The sequence below is a fragment of the Entelurus aequoreus genome, linkage group LG04, assembly GCF_033978785.1.
Source record: "Entelurus aequoreus isolate RoL-2023_Sb linkage group LG04, RoL_Eaeq_v1.1, whole genome shotgun sequence".
Classification (NCBI taxonomy): Eukaryota; Metazoa; Chordata; class Actinopteri; order Syngnathiformes; family Syngnathidae; genus Entelurus; species Entelurus aequoreus.
Genome location: NC_084734.1, coordinates 11,927,264 through 11,954,763, shown reverse-complemented (window position 1 = coordinate 11,954,763; position 27,500 = coordinate 11,927,264). Strand labels below are relative to the sequence as shown.

General features: G+C 39.2%; 2 protein-coding genes across 2 annotated transcripts in view; both read right to left on the bottom strand.

The window, feature by feature from the left end:
- Positions 1–18,770, bottom strand: part of kcnk4a (potassium channel, subfamily K, member 4a) — a 45,564-nt gene extending 26,794 nt beyond the window's left edge. Inside the window, exons 1-3 of the mRNA XM_062044234.1 lie at positions 17,866–18,770; positions 17,170–17,264; positions 17,005–17,072 (exon numbers count right to left, since the gene is read on the bottom strand). The gene's annotated coding sequence lies outside the window, so the exon portion shown is untranslated. The remainder of the gene's footprint in view (positions 1–17,004; positions 17,073–17,169; positions 17,265–17,865) is intronic.
- A 1,529-nt stretch (positions 18,771–20,299) lies between these two features.
- si:dkeyp-115e12.6 (centromere protein F) overlaps positions 20,300–27,500 on the bottom strand; it is a 45,389-nt gene continuing 38,188 nt past the window's right edge. The window contains exon 19 of the mRNA XM_062044233.1: positions 20,300–21,252. The gene's annotated coding sequence lies outside the window, so the exon portion shown is untranslated. The remainder of the gene's footprint in view (positions 21,253–27,500) is intronic.

Here is a 27,500-nt window from a genome sequence, read left to right as displayed (position 1 = left end):
TAAAATTGTTTAAACACTGAAAGGGTTTGAAAGTTGGAATGGTTTGAACGTTAAATAATTACAATTTCCAGGAAAACTGGAATTTGGTTTGTAACTTTGGGAAGTCTTAGTTTAAATGTCCAGGATGAGTGGAATGTGTTGAAGGTGGAATGGTTTGAATAGGTTGAAAAATGTGGGAATTGTGCAACTTGGAAAAATGTCCCATTCATTTCAATGGGAACTTCCTGGAATTTGGGGAAAAGAGGGATTTTTGGAAAATGATTAGGAGCATGGATGTCCTGAATGAGCTGAATCGGTTGGTGTTGGAATTGTTTAAATCGGGCAAGAAATGTTGAAGTAGTAAACGGTATTAGGGAATTTCGGGAAAATCTGGAATTTTTTTTAACTTGGAAAAAGGGGTAGTTAAAATTTCCAGGATGGTGGAATGTGTTGAAGGTGGAATGGTTTGAATAGGTTGAAAAATGTGGGAATTGTGCAACTTGGAAAAATGTTCCATTCATTTCAATGGGAACTTCCTGGAAATTAGGGAATTTGGGGAAAATCAGGATTTTTGGAAAATGATTAGGGGCATGAATGTCCTGAATGAGCTGAATTGGTTGGTGTTGGAATTGTTTCAATCGGGCAAGAAATGTTGAAGTAGTAAATGGTATTAGGGAATTTTTGGGGAAATCGGAAAATAAATTTTTCAACTTGGAAAACGGGTAGTTTGAATTTCCAGGATGGTGGAATGTGTTGATGGTGGAATGGTTTGAATTGGTTGAAAAATGTGGGAATTGTGCAACTTGGAAAAATGTCCCATTCATTTGAATGGGAACTTCCTGGAAATTAGGGAATTTGGGGAAAAGCAGGATATTTGGAAAATGATTAGGAGCATGAATGTCCTGAATAAGCTGAATCGGTTGGTGTTGGAATTTTTTTTAACTTGGAAAAAGGGTAGTGTGAATGTCCAGGATGAGTGGAATGTGTTAATGTTGGAATGGTTTTGAATAGGTTGAAAAATGTGGGAATTTGTGCAACTTGGAAAAATGTTCCATTCATTTCAATGGGAACTTCCTAGAAATTAGGGGAAAAGTGGGATTTTTGGAAAATGATTAGGAGCATGAATGTCCTGACTGAGCTGAATCAGTTGGTGTTAGAATTGAATTTCAGATTTTCCCAAAATGGGAATTTCGGGAAAATCTGGAATTTTTTGAACTTGGAAAAAGGGTAGTTTGAATTTCCAGGATGGTGGAATGTGTTGATGTAGGAATGGTTTGAATAGGTTGAAAAATGTGGGAATTGTGCAACTTGGAAAAATGTCCCAATCATTTCAATGGGAACTTCCTGGAAATTAGGGAATTTGGGGAAAAGCGGGATATTTGGAAAATGATTAGGAGCATGAATGTCCTGGATGAGCTGAATCGGTTGGTGTTAGAATTGAATTTCAGATTTTCCCAAAACGGGAATTTTGGGAAAATCTGGAATTTTTTTGAACTTGGAAAAAGGGTAGTTTGAATTTCCAGGATGGTGGAATGTGTTGATGTTGGAATGGTTTGAATAGGTTGAAAAAGGTGCGAATTGTGCAACTTGGAAAAATGTCCCATTCATTTCAATGGGAACTTCCTGGAAATTAGGGAATTTGGGGAAAAGTGGGATTTTAGGAAAATGATTAGGAGCATGAATGTCCTGAATAAGCTGAATCGGTTGGTGTTGGAATTTTTTTTTAACTTGGAAAAAGGGTAGTTTGAATGTCCAGGATGGTGGAATGTGTTAATGTTGGAATGGTTTTGAATAGGTTGAAAAATGTGGGAATTGTGCAACTTGGAAAAATCTCCCATTCATTTTAATGGGAACTTCCTGGAAATTAGGGAATTTGGGGAAAAGTGGGATTTTTGGAAAATGATTAGGAGCATGAATGTCCTGACTGAGCTGAATCGGTTGGTGTTAGAATTGAATATCAGATTTTCCCAAAATGGGAATTTCGGGAAAATCTGGAATTTTTTTGAACTTGGAAAAAGGGTAGTTTGAATTTCCAGGATGGTGGAATGTGTTGATGTTGGAATGGTTTGAATAGGTTGAAAAATGTGGGGATTGTGCAACTTGGAAAAATGTCCCATTCATTTCAATGGGAACTTCCTGGAAATTAGGGAATTTGGGGAAAAGTGGGATTTTTGGAAAATGATTAGGAGCATGAATGTCCTGAATGAGCTGAATCGGTTGGTGTTAGAATTGAATGTCAGATTTTCCCAAAATGGGAATTTCGGGAAAATCTGGAATTTTTTTAACTTGGAAAAAGGGTAGTTTGAATTTCCAGGATGGTGGAATGTGTTGATGTTGGAATGGTTTGAATAGGTTGAAAAATGTGGGAATTGTGCAACTTGGAAAATGTCCCATTCATTTCAATGGGAACTTCCTGGAAATTAGGGAATTTGGGGAAAAGCAGGATTTTTGGAAAATGATTAGGAGCATGAATGTCCTGAATGAGCTGAATCGGTTGGTGTGGGAATTGTTTCAATCGGGCAAGAAATGTTGAAGTAGTAGATGGTATTAGGGAATTTCGGGAAAACCTGGAATTTTTTTTAACTTGGAAAAGTGTTAGTTTGAATTTCCAGGATGGTGGAATGTGTTGAAGGTGGAATAGTTTGAATTGGTTGAAAAATGTGGAAATTGTGCAATTTGTAAAAATGTCCCTTTCATTTCAATGGGAACTTCCTCACTCCTACCCACTTCTCTAAAGTGGGCTGGCTCAAGGTGGAGTGGAGGACAGAGTTAAACAACTTGCACTGAGCCTAGTCTATAAAATCCGCTACACCTCCCTGATACCGAAGTACATGTCAAACTACTTCCTTAACGTAAATGACCGCCATAACCACAACACCAGGGGGAGCTCCACTAACCATGTTAAACCCAGATTCCGAACTAACAAAGGTCTTAACTCATTCTCTTTCTATGCCACATCAATGTGGAATGCGCTCCCAACAGGTATAAAAGAAAGGGCATCTCTATCCTCCTTCAAAACCGCAATAAAAGTTCACCTCCAGGCAGTTACAACCCTAAACTAACACCCTCCCCGGATTGCTAATAATCAAATGTAAACAATCAAATGCAGATACTTTTTCGTATGCCTTCTGATCTCTCTCTCTCTCTCTCTCTCTATGTCCACTACTTGATGTCCATATCCTACCCCCCGCCCCCCCTCCACACCCCTGATTGTAAATAATGTAAATAATTCAATGTGATTATCTTGTGTGATGACTGTATTATGATGATAGTATATATGATAGTATATATCTGTATCATGAATCAATTTAAGTGGACCCCTTAAACAAGTTGAAAAACTTATTCGGGTGTTACCATTTAGTGGTCAATTGTACGGAATATGTACTTCACTGTGCAACCTACTAATAAAAGTCTCAATCAATCAATCAATCAATCAATCCTGGAAATTAGGGAATTTGGGGAAAAGCGGCATTTTTGGAAAATGATTAGGAGCATGAATGTCCTGAATGAGCTGAATCGGTTGGTGTTGGAATTGTTTAAATCGGGCAAGAAATGTTGAAGTAGTTAGTAAATGGTATTAGGGAATTTCGGGAAAATCTGGAATTTTTTTAACTTGGAAAAAGGGCAGTTTGAATGTCCAGGATGAGTGGAATGTGTTAATGTTGGAATGGTTTGAATAGGATGAAAAATGTGGGAATTGTGCAACTTGGAAAAATGTCCCATTCATCTCAATGGGAACTTCCTGGAAATTTGGGAATTAGAGGAAAAGCGGGATTTTTGGAAAACGACTAGGAGCATGAATGTCCTGAATGAGGTGAATCGGTTGGTGTTGAAATCGTTTAAATCGGGCAAGAAATGTTGAAGAAGTAAATGGTATTAGGGAATTTTGGGAAAATCTGGAATTTTTTTTAACTTTGAAAAAGGGTAGTTTTAATTTCCAGGATGGTGGAATGGTTTGAACTGGTTGAAAAATGTGGAAATGGTGGAAGTTTGAAAAATGGCCAATTCATTTTGAATGGGGAAAATGTCCCAGAAAACCTGTAATTCTGGAAAATCTGGGAATTTGTCAAGGGAAAGCCCGCAATTACAGAATAGGCTGAACACTTTGAAGTTGGAACGGTTTGAATCGGGTGAAAAATGTGGAAGGTAGAACGCACACCAAAATCTGGAGAAGAAGAAGAAGTAGTTGAATAAAAAAATGAATTCTGGTGTAGAAAAGCACATTATTGTGTGAATGTTTTGGAGCATTCACACAATAATACTGTACATGATTAATGCAGATTTAGGAATACACTTTCACTTGTCAGCCTGCATTGGTGCCCCCTGCAGGAGTGGAGTAGAACAACATCACGTTACTTTTCAGATGCTTTTTCTTCCTCCTACAATTGTTGGGCCTTGGCAGAGGCGTACGTTCTACTCACTTCCATTCATGCTACAGTTTTGTTCTCTGGGATCCACAGGAAATTGTGGATTTGTATGAAACTTCCTTTGAAGATGGCAGATAACAGCCCACGCCGCAGATTGATTTTGCAGGTGAGAAATAGAAGTTGTTTCTCACACTAAAGTACAGTGGGGGAAAAGGATGTTTAAAGAGGATTTTCCTCTTCTCTGATGTATAAAATATTGTTGCTATGTTGGATGCTCGTGTTCAATCATAAGAATTTGTGCATTTTGGCTCGAGTTTACACAGTTTTGGAAGCCTTTGAGCGCTGTGTTTTGTATTATTGTTTAACGGTGGGCCATTTGTGATGTCACAGATTGGCGGACGTACATATATGGGCCGTGGTAAGCCTCCTCCCCCTATGCTGAGTGAGACTCCTGCTGCTGGAGCTTCCATACGCCCCTCCTTTCATGCCTTTAAAAAAAAGACTTCCCCGTTTACATTTGGGCCACTGCGAAATGGGATTTGCTGCTGACGGAAAAAGATGACCACCTTAAGACTTTGCTTGAGAAAACACAAGATACCGTATTTCCTTGAATTGGCGCAGGGAATATAATATTCGCACGTCTAGAATTACTGCCGGGTCAAAGTCGTTTCTCAAAATAATTAACGCATGCTTGGCCTTATCGCCGGTTTATTATTGAAGCTGGATCAAATTCGTTTCGCAAAATATTAATTTTATTATCGCATGTCTATAATTTTCGGCGGGTCAAACTCGTTTCGCAAAATATTTAGCATATGGCTAGAACTTCCACCGGGTCAAATTCGTTACGTCACGAGTGACGCATCTGTCCTCATTTTCAAAATGGAGGAAGCTGCTTTCAGTAGTTTACAATCGCACAAAGGAAAAAAGATAAAGAGCTTTTCAGTAGGATTTAAGGTCCAAGCTATTGAATACCGGTACAGTACGCTAAAGAGAACAGTAAGCAGCTATGTTTTATTAATATACCGTAGCTGCGTGTGTGAAATACTGTATAAGTCATTAAATGACTCCCGCCTCCTGGTGGTAGAGGGCGCTGCCGCGCTAGTGATCCTTCTTGCGACTTCCGGTACTGCAGAAGAAGTGAACACACGCAGCAAGAGATTTTTTTTCTTCCTTTTAACAAGGAGGATTACATACCGGTATCTAAAATAAAACAGTTTTCTAAACTGGACTTTCAATGGAAGCAGGAGGTAATAATTAAAGGAATATCTCCATCGAAACAGAGACTTTTAAAACTGAAGAAAGAAAATAAGGAAGACTTCTATAAACAAGTTATCGATGCTTTTGGTCAGAAGGAGCTGCAAATGGACTCCATTTATAAGTACAGGTAAGACCATAATAACGTTTTTTTAATTAAATGTGCTTTTCATGATGGTATGCTTACATCACACTCAAAGCGCACGCCTAAATTTTATGGATTCCTTTTGGTAAACGCCAGAGTGAGAAGAGGTTTTAAAATAATTACCGCATGCACGGCCATCCCGCCGGTTTCCGGTAAACGCAGGAGTGACAGGAGGTTTTAAATTAATTAACGCCCCTGCGGCTATTCAAGGAAATACGGTAGGCTTTTATTTCTATCTAATCTTGGCATGTGCATAAGACGACCGATGTGCGACGTACAGTAAATGCTGCTAAAATCTGCTTTTTTCGATGCCGCTCCGTATTAGTCGGAGAGTAGGCAGGTGTATCTAATGTTGTGACCGGCAAATTTACATTTTGTTTATGAATTTTATTTCTGACCGTGGCTGAAAAAAAAGAGATGTTTGTGTCCAATATACATAGTTAAAGAGTGTAAGACAAATGAGGACACTACACTAGAACTATGTTATTATCTATACCACAAGGAAGTTAAAAGTAGGTCTTCTTTAACCCTCTGGGGCATACATTATTTCATATTTACGTGTATAAAAATGTTCCCAGTCATATTTTTTCCTACTGTTTTTACTCAAATCTCGCAATGAACTTTAGTCCTAAAAAACAAACATGACATGTTTTTCTGCATTTTGACTCTTTAAATGGCCATTCTTCGAAGACCTCCTCAATCCCACCAACACGTCTTCCTATGAGGAAGCAGTCCCTGGGGAATCTGTGGTGGGTTCTCCTATTTCTGGGGCTGAGGTTGCTGAGGTAGTTAAAAAGCTCCTCGGTGGGAAGGCCCCGGGGGTGGATGAGATCCGCCCGGAATTCCTTAAGGCTCTGGATGCTGTGGGGCTGTCTTGGTTGACAAGACTCTGCAGCATCGCGTGGACATCGGGGGCGGTACCTCTGGATTGGCAGACCGGGGTGGTGGTTCCTCTCTTTAAGAAGGGGAACCGGAGGGTGTGTTCTAACTATCGTGGGATCACACTCCTCAGCCTTCCCGGTAAGGTCTATTCAGGTGTGCTGGAGAGGAGGCTACGCCGGATAGTCGAACCTCGGATTCAGGAGGAACAGTGTGGTTTTCGTCCTGGTTTTGGAACTGTGGACCAGCTCTATACTCTCGGCAGGGTCCTTGAGGGTGCATGGGAGTTTGCCCAACCAGTCTACATGTGTTTTGTGGACTTGGAGAAGGCATTCGACCGTGTCCCTCGGGAAGTCCTGTGGGGAGTGCTCAGAGAGTATGGGGTATCGGACTGTCTGATTGTGGCGGTCCGCTCCCTGTATGATCAGTGCCAGAGTTTGGTCCGCATTGCCGTCAGTAAGTCGGACATGTTTCCAGTGAGGGTTGGACTCCGCCAAGGCTGCCCTTTGTCACCCATTCTGTTCATAACTTTTATGGACAGAATTTCTAGGCGCAGTCAAGGCGTTGAGGGGATCTGGTTTGGTGGCTGCAGGATTAGGTCTCTGCTTTTTGCAGATGATGTGGTCCTGATGGCTTCATCTGGCCAGGATCTTCAGCTCGCACTGGATCGGTTCGCAGCTGAGTGTGAAGCGACTGGGATGAGAATCAGAAACCTCCATGTCCGAGTCCATGGTTCTCGCCCGGAAAAGGGTGGAGTGCCATCTCCGGGTTGCGGAGGACACCCTGCCCCAAGTGGAGGAGTTCAAGTACCTCGGAGTCTTGTTCACGAGTGAGGGAAGAGTGGATCGTGAGATCGACAGGCGGATCGGAGCGGCGTCTTCAGTAATGCGGACGCCGTATCGATCCGTTGTGGTGAAGAAGGAGCTGAGCCGCAAGGCAAAGCTCTCAATTTACCGGTCGATCTACGTTCCCATCCTCACCTATGGTCATGAGCTTTGGGTTGTGACCGAAAGGACAAGATCACGGGTACAAGCGGCCGAAATGAGTTTCCTCCGCCGGGTGGCGGGGCTCTCCCTTAGAGATAGGGTGAGAAGCTCTGTCATCCGGGGGGAGCTCAAAGTAAAGCCGCCGCTCCTCCACATCGAGAGGAGCCTGATGAGGTGGTTCGGGCATCTGGTCAGGATGCCACCCGAACGCCTCCCTAGGGAGGTGTTTAGGGCACGTCCGACCGGTAGGAGGCCACGGGGAAGACCCAGGACACGTTGGGAAGACTATGTCTCCCGGCTGGCCTGGGAACGCCTGGGGATCCCCCGGGAGGAGCTGGACGAAGTGGCTGGGGAGAGGGAAGTCTGGGTTTCGCTGCTTAGGCTGCTGCCCCCGCGACCCGACCTCGGATAAGCGGAAGAAGATGGATGGATGGATGGATGGAAATGGCCATTCCATATAATTATGTCAGGTTTTTTCATTCTTTAACCCTCTGGGGCATACATTATTTCATATTTAGGTGTATAAAAATGTTCCCAGTCATATTTTTGTTCAAATCTCGCAATTAACTTTAGTCCTAAAAAACAAAAATGACATGTTTTTCTGCATTTTTACTCTTTAAATGGCCATTTGATATAATTATATCAGGTTTTTTCATTCTTTAACCCTCTGGGGCATACATTATTTCATATTTAGGTGTATAAAAATGTTCCCAGTCATATTTTTGTTCAAATCTCGCAATTAACTTTAGTCCTAAAAAACAAAAATGACATGTTTTTCTGCATTTTTACTCTTTAAATGGCCATTTGATATAATTATATCAGGTTTTTTCATTCTTTAACCCTCTGGGGCATACATTATTTCATATTTAGGTGTATAAAAATGTTCCCAGTCATATTTTTGTTCAAATCTCGCAATTAACTTTAGTCCTAAAAAACAAAAATGACATGTTTTTCTGCATTTTTACTCTTTAAATGGCCATTTGATATAATTATATCAGGTTTTTTCATTCTTTAACCCTCTGGGGCATACATCATTTCATATTTAGCTGTATAAAAATGTTCCCAGTCATATTTTTTCCTACTGTTTTTACTCAAATCTCGCAATAAACTTTAGTCCTAAAAAACAAAAATGACATGTTTTTCTGCATTTTGACTCTTTAAATGGCCATTCCAAATAATTATGTCAGGTTTTTTCATTCTTTAACCCTCTGGGGCATACATTATTTCATATTTAGGTGTATAAAAATGTTCCCAGTCATATTTTTGCTCAAATCTCGCAATGAACCTTAGTCCTAAAAAACAAAAATGACATGTTTTTCTGCATTTTGACTCTTTAAATGGCCATTCAATATAATTATGTCAGGTTTTTTCATTCTTTAACCCTCTGGGGCATACATTATTTCATATTTAGGTGTATAAAAATGTTCTTAGTCATATTTTTGCTCAAATCTCACAATGAAATTTAGTCCTAAAAAACAAAAATGACATGTTTTTCTGCATTTTGACTCTTTAAATGGCCATTCGATATAATTATGTCAGGTTTTTGCATTCTTTAACCCTCTGGGGCATACATTATTTCATATTTAGGTGTATAAAAATTTTCCCAGTCATATTTTTGCTCCAATCTCGCAATGAACCTTAGTCTTAAAAAACAAAAAATGACATGTTTTTCTGCATTTTGACTCTTTAAATGGCCATTCTATATAATTATGTCAGGTTTTTTCATTCTTTAAACCTCTGGGGCATACATTATTTCATATTTAGCTGTATAAAAATGTTCCCAGTTATATTTTTTCCTACTGTTTTTACTCAAATCTCGCAATAAACTTTAGTCCTAAAAAACAAAAATGACATGTTTTTCTGCATTTTGACTCTTTAAATGGCCATTCCAAATAATTATGTCAGGTTTTTTCATTCTTTAACCCTCTGGGGCATACATTATTTCATATTTAGGTGTATAAAAATGTTCCCAGTCATATTTATGCTCAAATCTCGCAATGAACCTTAGTCCTAAAAAACAAAAATGACATATTTTTCTGCATTTTGACTCTTTAAATGGCCATTCAATATAATTATGTCAGGTTTTTGCATTCTTTAACCCTGTGGGGCATACATTATTTCATATTTAGGTGTATAAAAATGTTCTCAGTCATATTTTTGCTCAAATCTCACAATGAAATTTAGTCCTAAAAAACAAAAAAGACATGTTTTTCTGCATTTTGACTCTTTAAATGGCCATTCGATATAATTATGTCAGGTTTTTGCATTCTTTAACCCTCTGGGACATACATTATTTCATATTTAGGTGTATAAAAATGTTCCCAGTCATATTTTTGCTCCAATCTCGCAATGAACCTTAGTCTTAAAAAACAAAAAATGACATGTTTTTCTGCATTTTGACTCTTTATATGGCCATTCTATATAATTATGTCAGGTTTTTTCATTCTTTAAACCTCTGGGGCATACATTATTTCATATTTAGCTGTATAAAAATGTTCCCAGTCATATTTTTTCCCACTGTTTTTACTAAAATCTCGCAATGAACTTCAGTCCTAAAAAACATTAATGACATGTTTTTCTGCATTTTGACTCTTTAAATGGCCAATCGATATAATTATGTCAGGTTTTTTCATTCTTTAACCCTCTGGGGCATACATTATTTCATATTTAGGTGTATAAAAATGTTCCCAGTCATTTTTGCTTAAATCTCTCAATGAACTTTAGTCCTAAAAAACAAAAATGTCATGTTTTTCTGCATTTTGACTCTTTAAAATGGCCATTTAATATAATTATGTCAGGTTTTTTCATTCTTTAACCCTCTGGGGCATACATTATTTCATATTTAGGTGTATGAAAATGTTCCCAGTCATATTTTTGCTCAAATCTCGCAATGAACCTTAGTCCTAAAAAACAAAAATGACATGTTTTTCCTGCATTTTGACTCTTTAAATGGCCATTCTATATAATTATGTCAGGTTTTTTCATTCTTTAACCCTCTGGCGCATACATTAGTTCATATTTAAGTGTATGAAAATGTTCCCAGTCATATTTTTTCCTACTATTTTTGCTCAAATCTCTCAATGAACCTTAGTCCTAGAAAACAAAAATGACATGTTTTTCTGCATTTTGACTCTTTAAATAGCCATTCGATATAATTATGTCAGGTTTTTCTGTTTGGAAAAAAAATGCATTAAATGAGTTATCATCCAAAATGTACATGTTTCAGGACTCTGGGACTGGTTTATAAACATAAGATCAGTATTAAACTCATTTGATGCATTGATTGATTGATTGAAACTTTTATTAGTAGATTGTACAGTACAGTACATATTCCGTACAATTGACCACTAAATGGTAACACCCGAATAAGTTTTTCAACTTGTTTAAGTCGGGGCCACGTAAATCAATTCATGGCAGATGCATTTTGACTCTTTAAATGGCCATTCCATATAATTATGTCAGGTTTTTTCAGAGTAACCGTGTAATACTCTTCCATATCAGTAGGTGTCAGCCAGTAGCTAATTGCTTTGTAGATGTCGGAAACAGCGGGAGGCGGCGTGCAGGTAAAAAGGTGTCTAATGCTTAAACCAAAAATAAACAAAAGGTAAGTGCCCTTAAGAAAAGGCATTGAAGCTTAGGGAAGGCCATGCAGAACAAAACTAAAACTGAACTGGCAACAAAGTAAACAAAAACAGAATGCTGGACAACAGCAAAGACTTACTGTGGAGCAAAGACGGCGTCCACAAAGTACATCCGAACATGACATGACAATCAACAATGTCCACACAAAGAAGGATAAAAACAACTGAAATATTCTTGATTGCTAAAACAAAGTAGATGCGGGAAATATCGCTCAAAGGAAGACATGAAACTGCTACAGGAAAATACCAAAACAAGAGAAAAAGCCACCAAAATAGGAGCGCAAGACAATAACTAAAACACTACACACAGGCAAACAGCAAAAAAGTCCAAATAAGTCAGGGTGTGATGTGACAGGTGGTGACAGTACACCTACTTTGAGACAAGAGCTATAGTGATGCATGCTTGGTTATGCTTTAAAGTCATATCCAACAATTGCGACAACGACTTTTTACTGTCAACTAAGTTTCGTTTTTTTAATGATTTCTGTTGGTGGTGTGCCTCCGCATTTTTTCAACGCAAAAAATGTGCCTTGGCTCAAAAAAGGTTGAAAAACACTGCTCTACACCTTCCAAAATGGAATTAATGGATTTTTGTCCTCAAAATTCTGCACACAATACCCCATAATGACAATTTTTGTGAGTTTTTTTGCAAATGTATTTAAAAAAAAAGTATTAACAGCCTTTGCCATGAAGTTTCAAAGTGAGATCAGGTGCATCCTGTTTCAACTGAGCATCCTTGAAATGTTCCTACAGATTAATGCAGTGCACCTGTAATAAATCCAGTTGGGTTAGAAATCATTTGGAAATGTCTACACCCGTCTATTTATAAAGGTCCCACACTTGACAGTGCATGGCAGAGCACAAAGTCCAAGGAATTGTCTGTAGACCCCCGAGACAGGATTGTCTGGAGGCACAGATCTGGGATAGGATATAGAAAAAGATTTGCTGCCTTGAAGATCCCAATGAGCACAGTGGCCTCCAACATGGAAGAGGTTTGGAACACCAGGAGTCTTCCTAGAGCTGGCCGGTCATCTAAACTCAGCGATCGGGGGAGAAGGACCCTGGTCAGGGAGGTGACCAAGAACCCCCACGGTCACTCTTGTCAGAGCTCCAGCATTCCTCTGTGGAGAGAGAACCTTCCAGAAGGACAACCATCTTTGCAGCAATCCACCAATCATACCAAATGTTTGCCAACATGCACCTGAAAGACTCTCAGACCGTGAGAAACTAAATTCTCTGGTCTGATGAGACAAAGATTGAAGTCTTTGGTGTGAATACCATCCCTACATGGTGGTGGCAGCATCATGCTGTGGGGGTGCGTTTAGCTTCAGGAACTGGGTTACGAGGCAGGATAGAGGGAAAGATGAATGCAGCAATGTACAGAGACATCAATGATGAAAACCTGCTCCGGAGGGCTCTTTAACTCAGACTTTCAGGAGGACAACAACCCTAAGCACACAGCCAAGATATCAAAGGAATAGCTTAAGTACAACTCTGTATGTGGTCTTGAGTGGCCCAGCCAGAGCCCAGACCTTCATTCGGAGAGATCTGAAAATGGCCCATCCAACCTGATGGAGCTTGAGAGGTGCTGCAAAACTGCCCGCAGATGGGTGTGCCAAGATTGTGGATTGAGGCTGTAATTGCTGCCAAAGGCGCATCAACTACTGTATTTTTCGGAGTATAAGTCGCACCGGCCGAAAATGCATAATAAAGGAGGAAAAAAACATATATAAGTCGCACTGGAGTATAAGTCACATTTTTGGGGGAAATTTATTTGATAAAAGCCAACACCAAGAATAGACATTTGAAAGGCAATGTAAAATAAATATAGAATAGTGAACAACAGGCTGAATAAGTGTACGTTATATGAGGCATAAATAACCAACTGAGAACGTGCCTGGTATGTTAACGTAACATATTATGGTAAGAGTCATTCAAATAAATATAACATATAGAACATGCTATACGTTTACCAAACAATCTGTCACTCCTGATCGCTAAAGCCCATGAAATCTTATCCGTCTAGTCCAGGGGTCGGGAACCTTTTTGGCTGAGAGAGCCATGAAAGCCAAATATTTTAAAATGTATTCCTGTGAGAGCCATATGATTTTTTTTTAACACTGAATACAACTACACTACCGTTCAAAAGTTTGGGGTCACCCAAACAATTTTGTGGAATAGCCTTCATTTCTAAGAACAAGAATAGACTGTCGAGTTTCAGATGAAAGTTCTCTTTTTCTGGCCATTTTGAGCGTTTAATTGACCCCACAAATGTGATGCTCCAGAAACTCAATCTGCTCTAAGGAAGGTCAGTTTTGTAGTTTTTGTAACGCGCTAAACTGTCTTCAGATGTGTGAACATGATTGCACAAGGGTTTTCTAATCATCAATTAGCCTTCTGAGCCAATGAGCAAACACATTGTACCATTAGAACACTGGAGTGATAGTTGCTGGAAATGGGCCTCTATACACCTATGTAGATATTGCACCAAAAACCAGACATTTGCAGCTAGAATAGTCATTTACCCCATTAGCAATGTATAGAGTGTATTTCTTTAATGTTAAGACTAGTTTAAAGTTATCTTCATTGAAAAGTACAGTGCTTTCCTTAAAAAATAAGGACATTTCAATGTGACCCCAAACTTTTGAACGGTAGTGTAAATGTGTGCATTTTTAAGTAAGACCAACATTTTTAGAGTATAAGAAGTCTCTCATTCTTTTTAATAACATTGTTATTCTGAAGCTAACCAATAATAAATAAAATACTTCTTACCATTAATGCGACTTATTGAACAGGTGCGGTAGAAAACGGATGGATGGATTAAAATGCATGAAAATGTTTTATATTTTGAACGTTATTTTTAACACTGTGATTACCAGCGGAATTATTCAGTACTTATCCTGTTAAGTAATGTCAGCTAAGATTTATCTGAGAGCCAGATGCAGTCATCAAAAGAGCCACATCTGGCTCTAGAGCCATAGGTTCCCTACCCCTGGTCTAGTCTCTTACGCGAATGAGCTAAATAATATTATTTGACATTTTACGGTAATGTGTTAATAATTTCACACATGAGTCGCTCCTGAGTATAAGTCGCACCCCCGGCCAAACTATGAAAAAAACTGCGACTTATAGTCCGAAAAATACGGTAAGTATTATGCAAAGGCTGTCAGTACTTATGTACATTTGATTTCTTAGTTTTTTTATTTTAATACATTTGGGAAAATTTCAAAAAACAACAACTGTTTTTACATTGTCATTATGGGGTATTATGTGTAGAATTTTTAGGACAAGAATGAATGTATGTATTTTGGAATAAGGCTGTAACATAAAAAGGTGCATGGAAAAAAAAGTGAAGCCCTGTGAATACTTGCTGGATGCGCTCTATATCCGCCCCTATTTCTGCCATGTGCACCTTTCACACAGGGACATGGACAAATAGTCGTAGTCAGGGACAGCGTACGATATTATCAAATATTTAAGACAGCAACAATGTAACAGGACGGCAGAGGTGAGTTTGAGGAGTATTACAGTAAATATCACACCCTGGCCCCAGGCATTGCAACGTTCCCTTTCACACAGAAAGTCCCGCCACTAACTACTACAGCCAGAAAAGTGCCGCGTCCATTTTACGTGCACATGGATGTTGTGTAGAGCAGTGATTTTCAACCTTTTTTCAGCCAGGGCACATTTTTTGAGTAGAAAAAAATGCGGAGGCACACCACCAGCAAAAATCAGGCGTGGCGAAGTTGGTAGAGTGGCTGGGCCAGCAATCGGAGGGTTGCTGGTTACTGGGGTTCAATCCCCACCTTCTACCATCCTAGTCACGTCCGTTGTGTCCTTGGGCAAGACACTTCACCCTTGCTCCTGATGGCTGCTGGTTAGTGCCATCAGTGTGTGAATGTGTGTGAGAATGGGTGAATGTGGAAATACTGTCAAAGCGCTTTGAGTACCTTGAAGGTAGAAAAGCGCTATACAAGTATAACCCATTCATCATTTATTAAAAAATGAAACTCAGTTGACAGTAAAAAGTCGTTGTCACAATTGATGGATATGACTTTAAAGCATAACCAAGCATGCATCACTATAGCTCTTGTCTCAAAGTAGGTGTACTGTCACCACCTGTCACATCACACCCTGACTTATTTGGACTTTTTTGCTGTTTTCCTGTGTTTAGTGTTTTACTCCTTGTCTTGCACTCCTATTTTGGTGGCTTTTTCTCTTTTTTTGGTATTTTCCTGTAGCAGTTTCATGTCTTCCTTTGAGCGATATTTCCCGCATCTACTTTGTTTTAGCAATCAAGAATATTTCAGTTGTTTTTATCCTTCTTTGTGTGGACATTGTTGATTGTCATGTCATGTTCGGATGTACTTTGTGGACGCCGTCTTTGCTCCACAGTAAGTCTTTGCTGTTGTCCAGCATTCTGTTTTTGTTTACTTTGTTGCCAGTTCAGTTTTAGTTTTGTTCTGCATAGCCTTCCCTAAGCTTCAATGCCTTTTCTTAGGGGCACTTACCTTTTGTTTATTTTTGGTTTAAGCATTAGACACCTTTTTACCTGCACGCTGCCTCCCGCTGTTTCCGACATCTACAAAGCAATTAGCTACTGGCTGACACCTACTGATATGGAAGAGTATTACACGGTTACTCTGCCGAGCTCTAGACAGCACCCACACTCAACAACAACACATCATTTGCCGACTATAATTACTGGTTTGCAAAAAAAAATGTTTTGAACCCAAATAGGTAAAATTACATAATCTCCCACGGCACACCAGACTGTATCTCGCGGCACACTGGTGGTTGTAAAACACTGGTGTAGAAAAAGGGAAGCGCTGTGAATACTTTCCGCTCAAAGGCAAATAAAGGCTACGTCTCATGTCAGGGGATGGCTATGTTAAAACCCTCTAAAGGCTTAGTGGCCACATGTGTGGACAGCACCTTTTAGCTCTTATTTCCAAAATTGTGTACACTACTGAATTGGGGTCTTATGGCCGTTTATGTGGACACTTATACTGCCATCTGGTGGTGTCAGAAGAGTATAACATACAATGGAAATTGGAAAGAAAAGTGTAAAAATAAGAATTAGCATGTCACTAAACATGAAGTACACGTTTGTGTACTTATGGACTAAGTACATCATATCAAAAGATAATTCTTAGTTTTTATTCTAATTAGGGTCCAATAAGCCCAAATAGCAAAGAGACATTGTTTTTATCCTTCGTGGGGACATTGTCGATTGTCATGTCATGTTCGGATGTACATTGTGGACGCCATCTTTGCTCCTCAGTAAGTCTTTGCTGTCGTCCAGCATCCTGTTTTTGTTTACTTTGTAGCCAGTTAAGTTTTAGTCTCGTTCTGCGTAGCCTTCCCTAAGCTTCAATGCCTTTTCTTAGGGGCACTCACCTTTTGTTTATTTTTGGTTTAAGCATTAGTCACCTTTTTACCTGCACACTGCCTCCCGCTGTTTCCGACATCTACAAATCTACCTGCTGCCACCTACTGATATGGAAGAGCCGAGCTCTAGACAGCACAGACACTCAACAACAACACATCATTTGCAGACTATAATTACTGGTTTGCAAAAAATATTTTTTACCCCAAATAGGTGAAATTAGATAATCTCCCACAGCACACTAGACTGTATCTCACGGCAGAATAGTGTGCCGCGGCACAGTGGTTGAAAAACCCTGGTGTAGAGAATGTATATTGTAGTGGTGCAGTGACAGGAAGCCATTGTGCTGCAGATGAGGTGTTACCTTCAGGCGCTGAATCAGGAGTTCATCCCATGTTGGGTCAGGTGACTTGAAAACCTCTCACGGGCCTCCTTCAACACAGAAAATTCTCGGAATAAAAATTGAAGCGCAGGCAAGGAGGGGGATCTCCAAAAAAACATATTTGCCGCTTATTCGCGCTCGGCTCACTTTGTAGCGTGTTTGCCTTTTTTTAAAGGAACCACAGCGATGGAACTCCTGCTGTCTTCACCTGGACCTTCTGACGTTGGCCCGAGTCCTGAAGACTGTTAGCATTCTGGTTAGTTATCACCGTCAATACGTGCGATGGCAGTTTTTGTGGTAATAGGAGTCGCTGATCTCATCTGGAGCAGGTGGACCACTCTTCTCCCCCCCCGAGGAAAGGAAGCAATGGAAATACAGCAGCTAAATACTGTAAATTTCACACAATATATCAAAAGTATTCCTTTCTGTGACACGTGCATTAAGTAGAGATGTAATAGTAGTTTGCACGTGCAGTTATCTTTGCAAAATCATGTTGTGATATCGCTTTCATAATTTGTACTGGTGTAACAAAGTTAAGTTAAATTGTGCATTTGAAGCCTTTCAGTTGTTACAGAAAACAGGAATAGACTTTCTCATAATTTAAGTGCAGAATACTCCAATACAATTAATGTAGAAATAGTACAAAATGTATAGAAAAAGTTATTCATTTGCAATAAAAATAATTTATTCTGTACCTGCAAGAACATTACCTTACTGTTTGTGAAGACTTTTACAGCACACATATATATATATATATATATATATATATATATATATATATATATATATATATATATATATATATATATATATATATATGATAAAAAAGTAAAATGTTCTTACCTTGAAACTTCCAAGTCAGCTTGGTCCAATGCAACATGTGCTGTTTTCTCACCCTTAGTCAGGAGCTGTGTGTGTGTGTGCGTGTGTGTGTGTTGTCAAAGTGCATGCGTGTTTTCTCCTTGGAAGGTGTTTCCCCATTCTTGGGAGTCTACATCACCCTGACAAGGAGAGAAGACTCCAGGAGGAAGAAGAGGGAAGGACATTACACCACCGTGATTGCACTCCGTCGCGGAGGAGGAAGAAAGCGGGCTCGCAGTTTCCTGAGATGGATATGTATGCGCGCGCGTGTGTGTGTGTGTGTGTGTTGTTGTTGTAAATCATAGCTTTTGCACCCTCTGTCGTTTTTCTGGAAACAAAAAAGTAACACTTGTCTCTTTGGAGGATGATACATTGAAACAAAGAGGCAACGTTACAATGCCAAACTACTTTAAATTGTAATTGTTGACAAGAGCACGATGAAACGCAAAGAGGGAGGAGACAAATAGTTTATATTTGGATGTATGACTGTAATACCTTTAGATGTTATTTTGTCTGAGTTGTTTTATTGCCGCTGTAGCAGAGGAAACACGGAATAAAATTGAAGTTAGGTTCAGGATTGGGCAACACAATTAATCGCTGATGAAGAATAATGTCCATTGTGTGGAGTTGTTTGCTGATTTATTGCATTTTGAAAGAGAATGGAGTGGCAGCAACAAGTAACCCTCATGAATCGATTAACAGTAAACATAATTATTCAATTGTATTTATTTATTTTATATTAAAGTGCTCTACCTAGTGGAGAAACTGGTGAAATACAATTACACTTGTATTTATGAATTGAAAACACTCGGTCAGAAAAAGATGCATACTTGTATGCTGTACATATCCTACCAAGTCAGACCTACACTGTTCCAATGTCAATTTCTCTGATGATGCAATTGTTGATGACTGAAGTGTTGATACCAACCAAACTTAACCCCCCAAACCCCCTCCATATCCCACACCCCGGATTGTAAATAATGTAAATAATTCAATGTATATACTCTGATGATTATCTTGTGTGATGACTGTATTATGAAAATAGTATATATCTGTATCATGAATCAATTTAAGTGGACCCGACTTAAACAAGTTGAAAAACGTATTCGGGTGTTACCATTTAGTGGTTAATTGTACGGAATATGTACTGTACTGTGCAATCTACTAATAACAGTTTCAATCAATCAATCAAAAAAACCTTGAATTCAGGTTAGAAAACATAAAACTACTTTAAAAAAAATACTGTGGACGAAGGACGGCCGATTCCCAATGTGTCCCAGTGGAAAAGGCCAAGTAATGCGTACATTAAATCAGTGTTTTTCAACTAGTGTGTCGTGAGATACAGTCTGGTGTGCCGTGGGAGATTATCTAATTTCACCTATTTGGGTTAAAAATATTTTTTGCAAACCAGTAATTATAGTCTGCCAATTATGTGTTGTTGTTGAGTGTCGGTGCTGTCTAGAGCTCGGCAGAGTAACCGTGTAATACTCTTCCATAACAGTAGGTGGCAGCAGGTAGCTAATTGCTTTGCAGATGTGGGAAACAGCGGGAGGCAGGGTGCAGGTAAAAAGGTGTCTAATGCTGAAACCAAAAATAAACAAAAGGTGAGTGCCCCTAAGAAAAGGCGTTGAAGCTTAGGGGTGGCTATGCAGAACGAGACTAAAACTGAACTGGCTACAAAGTAAACAAAAACAGAATGCTGGACGACAGCAAAGACTTACTGTGGAGCAAAGACGGCGTCCTCAATGTACATCCGAACATTATTATTGACATGACAATCAACAATGTCCCCACAAAGAAGGATAAAAACAAGTGAAATATTCTTGATTGCTAAAACAAAGTACATGCGGGAAATATCGCTCAAAGGAAGACATGAAACTGGTACAGGAAAAAAAAGAAAAAGCCATCAAAATAGGAGCACAAGACAAGAACTAAAACACTAGACACAGGAAAACAGCAAAAAAGTCCAAATAAGTCAGGGTGTGATGAGACAGGTGGTGACAGTACACCTACTTTGAGACAAGAGCTATATTGATGCATGCTTGGTTATGCTTTAAAGTCATATCCAACAATTGCGACAACGACTTTTTACTGTCAACTGAGTTTCGTTATTTTATGATTCCTGCTGGTGGTGTGCCTTCGCATTTTTTCAACGCAAAAAATGTGCCTTGGCTCAAAAAAGGTTGAAAAACACTGCATTAAATGAAACCAAATGTCAGAGGATAACTTAAGAAGGAAACGTTTAATTTGGAGCCACAGACTTTTACATTCACGTAAGGTAACAAGATACACAAAGACCTGCTCGCAATCCTGCCTCACTGCCAAAACACTAAACATCCCACATAAATCAGGCAGCAAAATGGAAAAAGTGTGTGTGTGTGTGTGTGTGTCTCAATATGGTCAATGAGTAGGGATGATGATAAAACGCTAAAAAAAAAAATGTAAAAAACAAAACCAAAAAAAATCCCTTCATCTACATCTTAAATAAATCACAGCACAGAAGATTTTAAACCGAGGAGTCAAGTTTGGGCCAGAAACAAAAAACACACGCACGTCATATCTGATTGTATTAAGCAGCTCGTGTGTGTGTGTGTGTGTGTGTGTGTGTGTGTGTGTGTGTGTGTGTGTGTGTGTGTGTGTGTGTGTGTGTGTGCGTAGCCGGCTAATAAAACATTGCAGGAAGAACAGGTCGGGCCGACAAGTACGCCATCACTGCACGACAGAAAAGCGTTGGGAGAGCGCGGCTGTTTCACCATACATGGAGCGGAAAGCAGCGCACGTTAGTCAAACAGCGGCCCTCCGCTACTCCCCCCCCCCCCACACACACACACACACACACACACACACACACAGGAACATGGAGAAGAAAACATAGCTAACCTCCAACACACACACACTCTATACTTTCATGTACAGTGTTTAGGTTCTGTAAACACCTGCCCTTCACTCGCACGCAGTCATGCGTCTATAAATAAGATAAACAGGAAATAAACTCAAGAAATGTCACATTTTACAACAAGCTCCCTTTGGCCTTCATGGAGTTATCTTCATCTAAAAACAAACAAAAAACTAGGCACTGATTCCCTCGCTCACTTGGCCAGAAGTTCATAGCAAGTTAGCGATGGAGAAGTAGTGTTTTTTGGAAAAGGGAGGTGTGGTGTGGAAAGAACAACAAAGCTCACTAGATGACTCCTGCAAGTTGCTAAATATAAGTCATGTCGGTGAAGATGTGTGTGTGTGTGTAATGTGGGGATGTTGTCATCATCCCAGGTGCACTTTTTGTGTCCCTTTTTAAAGCCTATGTCATCCATCATGTCGCTGAGATCGACGCTTGCCGCCACAACAAGCCAACAGGACCATGGAAGGCGTCTGGAAATCATAAAATCGCCAAGGAGGTTATGGTCACTCTTTGTTTACCAAATCAATACTTGTTATGATTAGACCTAGGATCATTTCTTTTGAACGATTTGTTCACATTGCAATTAAATCTAAGGATGATTAATTTTTAACTCTGTGTTAACATTGCATATGTATATGGTAGGTAGTAATACATTTGGTACTGATCCAAATTGGGATTGTATGGGCTCTGTAGAGGTCTTTACTCTGAAAGTGAGTACTATTAAAATTGTATATATTTGGAAGCAATTGCATTTTATTAATCCCGTCAGCATAATAACACCCCTTGAGCACTGGACAGCCATTAAAAACTCACATTTTACTTGTTCCTAGTTGTTTTCAAGCACATTAATGGGGATATATACATATACATATATATATATACACTACCGTTCAAAAGTTTGGGGTCACCCAAACAATTTTGTGGAATAACCTTCATTTCTAAGAACGAGAATTGACTGTCGAGTTTCAGATGAAAGTTCTCTTTTTCTGGCCATTTTGAGCGTTTAATTGACCCCACAAATGTGATGCTCCAGAAACTCAATCTGCTCAAAGGAAGGTCAGTTTTGTAGCTTCTGTAACGAGCTAAACTGTTTTCAGATGTGTGAACATGATTGCACAAGGGTTTTCTAATCATCAATTAGCCTTCTGAGCCAATGAGCAAACACATTGTGCCATTAGAACACTGGAGTGATAGTTGCTGGAAATGGGCCTCTATACACCTATGTAGATATTGCACCAAAAACCAGACATTTGCAGCTAGAATAGTCATTTATCACATTAGCAATGTATAGAGTGTATTTCTTTAAAGTTAAGACTAGTTAAAAGTGATCTTCATTGAAAAGTACAGTGCTTTTCCTTAAAAAATAAGGACATTTCAATGTGACCCCAAACTTTTGAACGGTAGTGTATATATACACATACACACATATATATATATATATATATATATATATATATATATATATATATATATATATATATATATATATATATATATATATATATATATATATATATATATATACATATACATATATACATATACATATACATATATACATATACATATACATATACATATATATATATATATATATATACATATACATATACATATATATATATATATATATATATATATATATATATATATATATATATATATATATATATATATATATATATATATATAGTACAGGCCAGAAGTTTGGACACACCTAATTCAATGTGTTTTCTTTATTTTTATGACTATTTACTAGAGATGTCCGATAATGGCTTTTTTACCGATATCCGATATTGTCCAACTCTTAATTACCGATACCGATATCAACCAATACCGATAAATACAGTCGTGGAATTAACACATTGTTATGCCTAATTTTGTTGTGATGCCCCGCTGGATGTATTATAAACAATGTAACAAGGTTTTCCAAAATAAATCAACTCAAGTTATGGAAAAAAATGCCAACATAGCACTGCCATATTTATTATTGAAGTCACAAAGTGCATTCTTTTTTTTTTTAACATGCCTCAAAACAATAACAGTGCAATACTTTTTCATAACATGGTCACTACTGCCTACTTTCTCTTGTTATATTCTTATTTTACTGTTATATTTTTATTCTCAATGTTGCTTTTTATTTTTATTCTTATTGTAATATTTTTCTATTCTGTTTCCATTTATACCCCCATTATTTACTTTTTACTTTTTAAATTCGATCTCAATTCTGTACACTGCAGCTGGAATTTTAATTTTCCTGAGGGAACTCTCCTGAAGAAATCAATAAAGTACTATCTATCTATCTATCTATCTATCTATCTATCTATCTATCCAAACAGCAGCTTGGAATTTGGGACATGCTCTCCCTGAGAGAGACTATGAGGAGGTTGGGGGGGGTGGGGATAGGGGGTAGCGGTTTATATTGTAGCGTCCCGGATGAGTTATTACTGCAAGGGATTCTGGGTATTTGTTCTGTTGTGTTTATGTTGTGTTACGGTGCGGATGTTCTCCCGAAATGTGTTTGTCATTCTTGTTTGGTGTGGGTTCACAGTGTGGCGCATATTTGTAACAGTGTTAAAGTTGTTTATACGGTCACCCTCAGTGTGACCTGTATGGCTTTTGAACGAGTATGTCTTGCATCAATTTGTAATGAGTAAAGCCGGTAAATATTATGTGACTGGGATGGCATGCACGTAAAGGAAGTGCCTTAAGGTTTATCGTCTCTCTGTACCTCTCCCTACGTCCATGTACACACCGGCGTTTAAAAACGTCATACATTTTACTTTTAAAAACCGATACCGATAATAGCGAAACCGATACCGATAATTTCCGATAGTACATTTTAAAGCATTTATCGGCCGATAATATCGGTAAACCGATATTTTAGGACATCCCTACTATTTACATTGTAGATTGTCACATCAAAACTATGAATGAACACATGTGGAGTTATGTACTTAACAAAAAAAAGGTGAAATAACTAAAAACATGTTTTATATTCCAGTTTCTTTAAAATAGCCACCCTTTGCTCCGATTACTGTTTTGCACACTCTTGGCATTCTCTCGAGGAGCTTCAAGAGGTAGTCACCTGAAATGGTTTTCACTTCACAGGTGTCATAGTTTTGATGCCTTCAGTGACAATCTACAATGTAAGTAGTCATGAAAATAAAGAAAACACATTGAAATGAAATGGTGTGTCCGAAATGTTTGCACGCTTGCACATTTTTGGAGTTTTCAAGAAGATATCAAAGCTTTTTGATACAATGGATTACAAACCCAAAAAAAGTACATCATACTGTTGGGTATTTTGTCTATTTGCATTGTAATGTCTCCCTATTAATGTTATGGTCATTACTTGTAAAACAAGAATTAGGGGCCGGAATGTGGTAGCCATTTTTGCGTTATTTATACTTCTGTAGTCCAGCATATATTAAGTTAAATTAATTATTCATTTGTTGAAAGATGTCTTGGGCCTACTGCACTTTGGTGTTGGTCATTGTGGTGGTGCTTGATAAATGCTTGGGCCTACTGCGCTACTGCACTTTGATGTTGGTCATTGGGGTGGTGTTTGATGAATACTTGGGCCTACTGCGCTACTGTACTTTAATTTTGCTCATTATGGTTGTGGTAGCCATTTTTGTGTTATTTATATTTCTCTAGTACTGCATATATTGTTAAGTTAAAGGCCTACTGAAATGATTTTTTTTTTATTTAAACAGGAATAGCAGATCCATTCTATGTGTCATACTTGATCATTTCGCGATATTGCCATATTTTTGCTGAAAGGATTTAGTAGAGAAAATCGACGATAACGTTCGCAACTTTTGCTCGCTGATAAAAAAAAAAACCTTGCCCCTATCGGAAGTAGCGTGACGTCACAAGCGGTAGTGCTGCTCACAATTCCCCGTTGTTTACATGGAGCGAGAGATATTCGGAGCGCGAAAGCGATGATTACCCCATTAATTTGAGCGAGGATGAAAGATTCGTGGATGAGGAACATTAGAGTGACGGACTAGAATATTTTTTCGCTCTGACCGTAACTTAGGTACAAGCTGGCTCATTGGAATCCACACTCTCTCCTTTTTCTATTGTGGATCACGGATTTGTATTTTTAACCACCTCGGATTCCTCTTGAAAATGAGAGTCGAGAAGGCAAAATGGACATTCACAGTGACTTTTATCTCCATGACAATACATCGACGAAGCTCTTTAGCATGAGCTAACGTGATAGCATCTGTCTCAAATGCAGATAGAAACAAAATAAATAAATCCCTGACTGGAAGGATAGACAGAAGATCAACAATACTACTATCAGGAGACACCGAACCAAACACTGGGCATGTAAATACACGGTTAATGTTGTGCCGCCTGTCGAAGCCTGGCAATGCTGTTGCTAACGACGCTAACTTAGCAACAGGAACTCATCAGAGCTATGATAAAAACATTAGCGCTCCACCTACGCCAGCCAGCCTTCATCTGCTCATCAACACCCGTGCTCACCTGCGTTCCAGCGATCGACGATGCGGTCGGCGGCCCGGAGACGTAGGAAGTCAAGGTGAGGTCGCCGGCGCTAGCGCTGCTATCCAACAAAGTCCTCCTTGTGGTGTTGCTACAGCCAGCCGCTAATACACCGATCCCACGTACAACGTTCTTCTTTGCAGCCTCCATTGTTCATTAAACAAATTGCAAAAGATTCACCAACACAGATGTCCAGAATACTGTGGAATTTTGTCGAAGAAAACAGAGTGTCCAATAGGGTCCAAACACTTACGTGGACTATGCGACGTCACGCGCATACGTCATCCTCCAAAGGCGTTTTGAACCGGAAGTTCCCCGGGAAATTTAAAATTGCCCTTTATAAGTTAACCTGGCCGTATTGGCATGTGTTGCAATGTTAAGATTTCATCATTGATATATAAACTATCAGACTGCGTGGTCGGTAGTAGTGGCTTTCAGTAGGCCTTTAAGTTACCGTATTTTCCGCACTATAAGGCGCACCTAAAAACCTCAAATTTCCTCAAAAGCTGACAGTGCGCCTTATAATCCGGTGCGCCTTATATATGGACCAATATTGAGCCACAACAGGTCTCGCAACTACGGTAACTACGCCGACTTCATTTTCCCCCTTCTACGGCTGCTTACCGTAGAAGAACAACTTCTTCTACGGGGGAAAATGAAGTCGGCGGCTGCTTACCGTAGAAGAAGAACTTCTTCTTCTACGGGGGAAAATTAAGTCGGCGGCTGCTTACCGTAGAAGAACAACTTCTTCTATGGGGGAAAATGAAGTCGGCGGCTGCTTACCGTAGAAGAAGAACTTCTTCTTCTACGGGGGAAAATGAAGTCGGCGGCTGCTTACCGTAGAAGAAGAACTTCTTCTTCTCCGGGGGAAAATGAAGTCCTGTAGTTGCGAGACCTAAACTTTATGTAAAGACCCAAAAATGGCTCCCATTAAGAGACACGCTTACGACGCAGAGTTTAAAGTCAAGGCGATCAGTCACGCAGTAGAACACGGGAATAGAGCAGCAGCGAGAGAATTTAACATTAACGAATCAATGGTGCGGAAGTGGAGGAAGCAACATGATGACCTGCGCCAAGTAAAGAAGACTAAACAGAGTTTCCGAGGGAACAAAGCGAGATGGCTACAGTTGGAAGACTAACTGGAACAGTGGGTTGTTGAACAGAGAGCAGCAAGTAGAAGTGTCAGTACAATCACTATTTGTTTGGTTGACATTCCCTTTAGCGCAGCTCCATCTAATGGATGCATAACGTAACCCCAGCCTCTACTGTAGCGTCTATTCTATGCGCCTTATAATGCGGTGCGCCTTATATATGAACAAAGTTTTAAAATAGGCCATTCATTGAAGGTACGCCTTATAATCCGGTGCGCCTTATAGTGAGGAAAATACGGTAGTCATTTTTTGAATTGCCATGAAAATATGTTTTGATGTATTGCAAGTTAATTTATTGAATTAGAAAGTGTCATTTACATTCTGTGTCATTTACAGCACCTGTAACGAGAGCATATATAGGTGAAACTGATTGGACAAATGTGGGGTTGAGACAGTTTTTGACCACCTCTAACGCGACACTTCAGCCTTAGTTTTTTTGTTTCTAGCTTTGTATGCAGTTCAACTAGTTTTCCTTAACTTTGGATGTACTGTTGGATGTACATGGAATGAAGACCTTTTTTTGCAAATAAAACTATTTTTGAGAAACTTAAAGGCCTACTGAAACCCACTACTACCGACCACGCAGTCTGATAGTTTATATATCAATGATGAAATTTTAACATTGCAACATAGCTCTGTGAGGTCCCGTTGCTAAGTTAGCTTCAATGGCGTCGTTAGCAACAGCATTGTTAATCTTCGCCAAGCTGGAAAGCATTAACCGTGTATTTACATGTCCAGGGTTTAATAGTATTGTTGATTTTTTCTGTCTATCCTTCCAGTCAGGGGTTTATTTCTTTTGTTTATATCTGCATTTGAGCCCGATGCTATCACGTTAGCTCCGTAGCTAAAGTGTTTCGCCGATGTATTGTCGTGGAGATAAAAGTCACTGTGAATGTCCATTTCGCGTTCTCGATTCTCATTTTCAAGAGGATATAGTATCCGAGGTGGTTTAAAATACAAATCCGTGATCCACAATAGAAAAAGGAGAACGTGTGGAATCCAATGAACCCTTGTACCTAAGTTACGGTCAGAGCGAAAAAAGATACGTC